Source organism: Bombina bombina, chromosome 4 (assembly GCF_027579735.1).
Source record: "Bombina bombina isolate aBomBom1 chromosome 4, aBomBom1.pri, whole genome shotgun sequence".
NCBI lineage: Eukaryota > Metazoa > Chordata > Amphibia > Anura > Bombinatoridae > Bombina > Bombina bombina.
The window spans coordinates 320,825,453-320,834,825 of NC_069502.1; positions in this window are offsets into that span (position 1 = coordinate 320,825,453).

Below are 9,373 nucleotides of genomic sequence, written 5' to 3' on the forward strand. Positions count from 1 at the left end.
TAAACAGGGGGAGTAATGACCAAACTGATGAGAGAGGTGGACATCCTCTGGCGCACATGAGGTGCCCCTCCTTCCCCTTGTGGGTGGGTCACATGATCCCAGCAACCCCTTAGCAGCATCTCCTTTGAGCAGAGGGCCCCTCTACTGCAGTTTTCAGTTGGGCCGCTGACCTCTAGCAGCGCTGAGTTAGTTAGCTCTTTCTTGCCACCATCTTAACCTAATTGTCGGTTTTAAAATTATTATGTTTTATTTAATGTTTAATAAAAAAATTTGACCTGTGACGGTCAAAATATCCCATAAAGAAGTTGTTGCATGTTTATTTATTTAAGTTATAGTTATATACATATGTAGTTTTACCTCTGCTGGTAACGAGTGGTAAGCCTTTAATCCCTTAAGGCAGTGTAAGGACCAGCATGAGACTGCAGCAATCTATGAGTCAAGGCTGAAGGGAGTGAGATATGAGAAGAGGGCTGGGTAGAGAAGCTAGTGCAACATTGTTGCTAGAGTAGGGAGGAGCCCCTTCCTTAACTTAAAAGTAGTGTTCACAGTTTCCTGGCCCTCTTTCTCCCTGGATCTTGAAGCAGAGATGTTTCCCCCCCCCCCCCCTTCCTTCCTCCCTTCTTTTGATTGCGGCTCCAAATGTTACTTGATAGATGCCAATGGCATAGGTATGATTATTCAATCTAAGCTCAGTAAGACCATAGCAGTAATCTATGCTTCTCCCATCTCTGATTACCCTGTTTGAACGGCTGAGTATCAGATACCCTGAAAGGTGGGGAACCTCTGGCACCCTGACTGCGTGAGGTCGCAACCCTGTTGCGCTGGAGAAGGTAATCAGAGGGAGTGATGACCGAACTGATGAGAGCATTGGACAGCCTCAGGTGCACATGAGGTGCCCCTCCTTCCCCTTGTGGGTGGGTTACGTAATATCAGCAATCCCATAGTAGCATCTCCTTCTGTTGCAGTTTTAAGTTGGGCCTCTGGCCTCTAGCAGCGCTGGGTTAGTTAGCTCTTTCTTGTCGCCTTCTTAGCCTACTTGTCGGTTTTATAATTATTATGTTTTATTTAATGTTCAAAAAAAAAAATTGAACTGTGACATTCAAAATGTCTCAAAGAATTTGTTGCGTGTTTATTTGATTAAGTTATAGCTATATAAATATATATGTAATTTGACCTTTCTGCTGGTAACGAGTGGTAAGCCTTTAATTCCTTTTGCACAATATTAAACCTACAGAGAAGAAATGCATCCTCCATATCTAATGGATAAAGGTGTTTCATGAATCTAACATGAACGATGATGGTTGAAAATCTCCATTTTTGAATCATGCTAGTATTGCTGTAGATCCTCAAACATTCACAATGGTTAAGGGACATGAAACCCAACATTTTTCTTTTTCTTATTTTTTATGATTCAAATAGAGCATGTGATTTTGAACAATTTTCCAATTTACTTATTTTATTCAATTTGCTTCATTCTCTTGCAGCCAGATTACGAGTTTTGCGTTATGGCTGGCTCGGTAATAACTTGCAAGTTATTTCCACCGCTCAGCTTTAATAGCGCTGCTATTACAGGTTTTCCAAAAACCTGCGGTAGCGTGCAATATGGTTGCGTTGAGCTCCATACCGCACAGAAACACCAGCGCTGCTTTGAGCTGGTTTTATGTGCTTGTGCACGATTTCCCTATAGACATCAATGGGGAGAGCCGTCTAAAAAAAAGCCTAACACCTGCAATAAAGGAGCGTAAAGCTCTGTAACGCAGCCCCATTGATTCCTATGGGGAAAGAAAAGTTATGTTTAGACCTAACACCCTAACATAACCCTGAGTCTAAACACCCCTAATCTGCTGCCCCGACAGCGACGACACCTACATTACACTTATTAACCCCTAATCTGCCACCCTGACATCGCCGCTACCTACATTACACTTATTAAACCCTAATCTGCTGCCCCCAATGTTGTCGCTACCTACATTACATTTATTAACCCCTAATCTGCCGCCCCCAATGTCGCCGCCACCTACATAAATTTATTAACCCCTAATCTGCTGCCCCCAACGTCACCGCCGACACTATACTAAAGTCATTAACCCCTAAAGTTTTAACCTCTGGCCTCCCACATCACTAACACTAAATAAATATATTAACCCCTAAACCTAACCCTAACTTTAATATAATTAAAATAAATCTAAATAAAACTTACTATCATTACCTAACTAATTCCTATTAAAAAACTAAATACTTACCTATAAAATAAACCCTAAGCTAGCTACAATATAACTACTAGTTACATTGTAGCTATCTTACGCCTAGATTTAGAGTTCTGCGTTAGCCGTCAAAACTAGCGTTAGGGGCTTCTAACGCTGGTTTTGGCCACCCGATGGTATTTAGAGTCAGTCCGGAAAGGGTCTAACGCTCACTTTCCAGCCGCGACTTTTCCATACCGCAGATCCCCTTATGCCAATTGCGTATCCTATCTTTTCAATGGGATCTTTCTAACGTCGGTATTTAGAGTCTTGGCTGAAGTGAGCGTTAGAACACTAACGACAAGACTCCAGCCGCAGAGAAAAGCCAGGAATTAAGAGCTTTCTGGGCTAACGCCGGTTCATAAAGCTCTTAACTACTGTGCTCTAAAGTACACTAACACCCATAAATTACCTATGTACCCCTAAACCGAGGCCCCCCACATCTCCACCACTCTAATAATTTTTTTAACCCCTAATCTGCCGACCGCACACTGCCGCAACGTACATTATCCCTATGTACCCCTAATCTGCTGCCCCTAACACCGCCGAACCCTATATTATATTTATTAACCCCTAACCTGCCGCCCCCAATGTTGCCGCCACCTACCTACAATTATTAACCCATAATCTGCCGACCGGACCTCACCGCTACTATAATCAAGTTATTAACCCCTAATCCACCTCACTCCCTCCTCAATAACCCTATAATAAATAGTATTAACCCCTAATCTGCCCTCCCTAACATAACCGACACCTAACTTCAAGTATTAACCCCTAATCTGCCGACCGGACCTCACCGCTACTCTAATAAATTTATTAACCCCTAAAGCTAAGTCTAACCCTAACACTAACCCCCCCTAAGTTAAATATAATTTTTATCTAATAAAATAAATTAACTCTTATTAAATAAATTATTCCTATTTAAAGCTAAATACTTACCTGTAAAATAAACCCTAATATAGCTACAATATAAATTATAATTATATTGTAGCTATTTAGGATTAATATTTATTTTACAGGTAACTTTGTATTTATTTTAACCAGGTACAATAGCTATTAAATAGTTAAGAACTATTTAATAGCTACCTAGTTAAAATAATTACAAAATTACCTGTAAAATAAATCCTAACCTAAGTTACAATTAAACCTAACACTACACTATCAATAAATTAATTAAATAAAATACCTACAATTATCTACAATTAAACCTAACACTACACTATCAATAAATTAATTACATACAAATACCTACAAATAAATACAATTAAATAAACTAACTAAAGTACAAAAAATAAAAAAAGAACTAAGTTACAAAAAATAAAAAAAATAATTTACAAACATAAAAATATTACAACAATTTTAAGCTAATTACACCTACTCCAAGCCCCCTAATAAAATAACAAAGCCCCCAAAAATAAAAAAATGCCCTACCCTATTCTAAAATAAAAATAGAAAAGCTCTTTTACCTTACCAGCCCTTAAAAGGGCCTTTTGCGGGGCATGCCCCAAAGAATTCTGCTCTTTTGCCTGTAAAAAAAAACATACAATACCCCCACCAACATTACAACCCACCACCCACATACCTCTAATCTAACCCAAACCCCCTTAAATAAACCTAACACTAAGCCCCTGAAGATCTCCCTACCTTATCTTCACCACGCCGGGTATCACCGATCTGTCCAGAAGAGGCTCTGAAATCTTCATCCAAGCCCAAGTGGGGGCTGAAGAGGACCATCATCGGGCTGAAGAGGTCCATCATCGGGCTGAAGAGGTCCATCATCCGGCTGAAGTCTTGATCCAAGCTGGGGCTGAAGAGATCCATCATCCGGCTGAAGTCTTCTATCAAGCGGCATCTTCAATCTTCTTTCTTCCGGATCCATCTTCATCCCGCCGATGCGGAACATCCATCCTGGCCGACGACTTCCCGATGAATGACGGTTCCTTTAAGGGACGTCATCCAAGATGGCGTCCCTCGAATTCCGATTGGCTGATAGGATTCTATCAGCCAATCGGAATTAAGGTACGAAAATTCTGATTGGCTCATGGAATCATCCAATCAGATTCAAGTTCAATCCGATTAGCTGATCCAATCAGCCAATCAGATTGAGCTTGCATTCTATTGGCTTATCGGAACAGCCAATAGAATAGAATAACTATCAAATATTTAAACTAATTACACCTAATCTAATAACCCTATAAAAATAAAAAAAATAAAAAATAAAAAAGCCCCCCCCCAAAATAAAAAACTCCTAGCCTAAACTAAACTGCCAATAGCCCTTAAAAGGGCATTTTGCGGGGCATTGCCCCAAAGAAATCAGCTCTTTTACCTGTAAAAAAAAATACAAACAACCCCCGCAAGAGTAAAACCCACCACCCACACAACCAAACCCCCCAAATAAAATCCTATCTAAAAAACCTAAGCTTCCCATTGCCCTGAAAAGGGCATTTGGATGGGCATTGCCCTTAAAAGGCCATTTAGCTCTTTTTCTTTGCCCAAACCCCTAATCTAAAAATAAAACCCACCCAATAAACCCTTAATAAAACCTAACACTAACCCCGAAGATCCACTTACAGTTTTTGAAGACCGGACATCCATCCTCATCAAGCTGGAAGAAATCTTCATCCAAGCGGGCAGAAGTCCTCAATGAAGCCGGGAGAAGTCTTCATCCAAGTGGCAAGAAATCATCCTCCAGGTGGGCAGAAGTCTTCATCAAGACAGCATCTTCTATCTTCATCCTTCGACACGGAGCGGCTCCATCTTCAAGACATCCGGTGCGGAGCATCCTCCTCATACGGTCCCAGCCATAAACTGAAGGTTCCTTTAAATGATGTCATCCAATTCTATCAGCCAATCGGAATTAAAGGGTAAAAAATCCTATTGGCTGATGCAATCAGCCAATAGGATTGAGCTCACATTCTATTGGCTGTTACAATCAATCCTATTGGCTGATTGCATCAGCCAATAGGATTTTGTACCCTTTAATTCTGATGGGGAGTAATGGGGAGATTAGGTTTTTTAGATAGGATTTTATTTGGGGGGTTTGGTTATGTAGGTGGTGGGTTGTTTGTATTTTTTTTTTTTACAGGTAAAAGAGTTGATTTCTTTGGGGCAATGCCCAGCAAAGGCCCTTTTAAGGGCTATTGGCAGTTTAGTTTAGGCTAGGGTTTTTTTATTTTGATAGGGCTTCTAAATTAGGTGTAATTTGATCATTTCTTTTTTATTTTGTGTTAATTATTTAATTAATGTAATTTATTTAATTTTAGTGTAATATTAGGTGTTAGTGTAACTCAGGTTAGGTTTTATTTTACAGGTAAATTTGTATTTATTTTAACTAGATAGTTAGTAAATAGTTAATAACTATTTACTAACTAGTCTACCTAGTTAAAATAAATACAAACTTAGCTGTGAAATAAAAATAAAACCTAAGCTAGCTACAATGTAACTATTAGTTATATTGTAGCTATCTTAGGGTTTATTTTACAGGTAAGTATTTAGTTTTAAATAGGAATTATTTAGTTAATGATAGTAATTTTTATTTAGATTTATTTTAATTATATTAAAGTTAGGGGTGTTAGGGTTAGACTTAGGGTTAGGTTTAGGGGTTAATAACTTTAGTATAGTGGCGGCGGTGACGTTGGGGGTGGCAGATTAGGGGTTAATAATATTTAACTAGTGTTTGCGATGCGGGAGTGCAGCAGATTAGGGGTTAATATTTTTATTTTAGTGTTTGCAATGCGGGAGGGCCTCGGTTTAGGGGTTAATAGGTAGTTTATGGGTGTTAGTGTACTTTGTAACACTTTCATTATGAGTTTTATGCTACAGCTTTGTAGTGCAAAACCCATAACTAATGACTTTAGATGGCGGTACGGATCTTGTCGGTATAGACTGTACCGCTCACTTCTTGGCCTCCCAGGCAAAACTCGTAATATGGAAGTCCCATTGAAAAAGGACTTTTTGAAAGGTGCGGTAGTTACGTTGCATTACGGCCAAAAAAGTGTGCGGTACAGCTATACCTACAAGACTCGTAATAGCGGTAGGAAAATGCAGCGTTATGAGCCATAACGCAAAACTCGTAATCTGGCCGTTGGTATTTTTTTAATAAGCAGCCATGCACTACTGGGAGCTATCTGAAGACATTTTGTGAACCAATAAAAAGAGACATTTTTGTGCAGTCACCAATCAGCATCTAGCTACCAGTAATGCATTGCTGCTCCTGAGTCTACCTAGATATGCTTTTCAACTAAGGATACCAAGAGAATGAAGCAATTTAGATAATAGAAGTTGTCTAAAATCACATTTTCTGTCTAAATCTTGAAAGAAAAAATGTTTCATGTGTTTCATGTCCCTTTAGTATATATGATTAGATAGAATCCATTTATTTTGCAGCAAAAATGTCTCCCCACATCGAGACTACCTAAATTAAACTATTGAACCCTAAATCTAACACCCGGTAACTTTAAATTAAAGTTATAATATACTAACTACCTTCAAATAAATAAAAACTTACTTGTGAAAAAAAAAAACTAAGCTTAAATTAAAAAAAACAACTAACGTTACTTGTTTAAAAAATTAAAAAAATGCCAAAAATAAAAAACCTACATTACCAAAAATAAAAAAAACTAATATTACCAAAAAAACTTAACTTTACAAACAAAATAAAATCTAAAATTACAAAAAAAAAAAAAAGCTACCTTTACAAAAAATAACAAACAAAATTATCCAAAATATAAATTATTCCTATCCTAATAACCCCTCAAAAATAAAACTAAATAAAAACCCTGATAATCTAAAATCAAACCACCAAAAGCCCTTAAAAGGGTCTTTTGCAGCTCTTTTGCCATAAAAAAATAAAACATTCCCCCCTACCATTACAACCTTCTCCCCCTCAAAATAAAAAACCTAACTAAAAGATCCTAATCTACCCATTACCCTGAAAAGGTCATTTGGATGGGTATTGCCCTTAAAAGAGCATTCAGCTCTTTTTCTGCCCATTAAAAATAAAAAAACCCTAATTTAAAAAAAAAAAAAACACTCCAAAAAAAACCCAAAACATAATTCTAACCCCAAAATTGGTACTCACCATTGATAAAATCCATCTTCATCCACGCGGCCAAACATCCTCATTCATCGTGGAACCATCTTCTATCTTCATCCAGGTCGCGTAGGCACAGAGGCGGCAAAGTCTTCAGCGATTTCCTCATCTTCCTCTGTTCGACATGGAGGTCCTCTTCATGCAGTCTCCAGCCGCACACTGAAGATTGAATATATTTATATGGGGGTAGCCTTGCATTCCTATTGGCTGACAAATTCAAATCAGCAAATAGGATAAAAACTGCTTACATCCTATTGGCTAATTTGACTTTGATTCTTGAAATAGGTTAATAGGTTTATTTAGTAGCTGTGATGTGGAATGACGGCAGTTTAGGGTTTAATAGTTTCATGTAGATAGTTTAGGGGTTAATAGGTTTATTTAGTTGTTGGCTATGTGGGGGGCAGTGGTTTAGGAGTTAATAGGATTGTTTAGTATTTGCGGTGTGGGGGTACGGTGGTTTAGGGTTTAATAGTAGGTAGTCGCGATGTGTGGGGACGGTGGTTTAGGGGTTAATAGGTTTATTTGGTTTTTGGCGATGTGGATGGAAGTTTAGGGGTTAATAGGTTTATTTAGTTGTTAACAATGGGAGGGGATGGCAGTTAAGGGGTTATTAGACTAGGGGCTTATGTTAGGGTCTTAGGTTTTTTGATAACTTTCTTTTCTCCATAGACTTTAATGGGGAATGCGTAAATGCAATGGCGATTTCGCAATCGCAGGTGTTAGGTTTTTTCCAACATTTTTTCTCCATTGATCTCTATGGGGGAATACGAGCATGAGCAGGCAAAGTCGGAACTTGGCTTGTGTGCGGTATGCGGGTTGCCACACCATAACACACGTGAAAAGAACGTTTTATTGTGCACAGTGTGTACTCAACGGATTTACCTCACAACTTGTTATCCGGCTCTATGTGTTTTACTTTGACAGACTCATTCGCTTTATGTTTCATAATTACTTTAACAATAATGACATTTTTACACAATCTTGTCTTCTAAAGATTCTGGATTTAGGTAAAATATTTTTGTAACACTATATTTTAAGTGTTTTAGCTTGTTTTAATGAAGTTCTAGCACTTTTACAGAATATCTTCCTGTAATATCCCTACCTACTTTCTGAGCGATAAATGTGTTAAATATTGGATGCCCAATCAATATGAAAGTATTATTCAAAATAACCTCAAACCTATAATAATATGTGTTGTGTATTTCATATATACACTGATAGTGTCCAAAAAAACAATAATCCAGTATGAATATCCAATCAATGAAATGACAATAAAATATTGATTATAAATATACGTGAGGTTAAAAATAAATAAAAAATATATAAAAAAAATATATATAGAATATACAGAAATAATCAGTGTAAAGTTCATATAGTAGTGATAGTTCATAACACTTATCCAAAATCTGTATAGGGTTTCTTTCAAGACCTCCAAAATGGTGTAACACCGATCTCCAAAGGATCCAAAGGGTCGCTGCAAATTACTTCTTCAAAATGTGTTGGTATACAAATTAAGGTTCTGTAACATATTAAAGCGAAAAAGAAGGTGCCACCATAGTGCACAATCAATGTGGTAGAAAATGACCAACGCACAAATAAATGTACTTACAGGATACAAGGCACTTGAGAAGTGCGACAAAGGCTTCCTGGGCTCTTAAAATCGCCCAGACAACTTCTCCCGTACTCTCCAAGCCTCTCAATGCTCAAGCCGGCTGCCACAAATAGGGTTCATAGAAGTTGTGCAGAGCTGCAGTGATCAAATAAAAGCTGTCCCAGCTTCAATGTAACCTCTACACACTTCAGTGTAAAGTTAAAAGGTAATGCTGGTTCCAATATAATAAAATAATGCTCATGGATAAGCCTATTAATATAAAAATTATTTAATCTAATATATAAAAACACAACGTTTCACGGTCTGCACTGACCGTTTCATCAGGTGTAGTTACAAGATTAAAATATCCACGACTTAAATACACTTTTTCAGCGTCCTGTGGGTTTTACTGCGCTTGCGTGAAAGCCTTACATGTTGGTAACACTG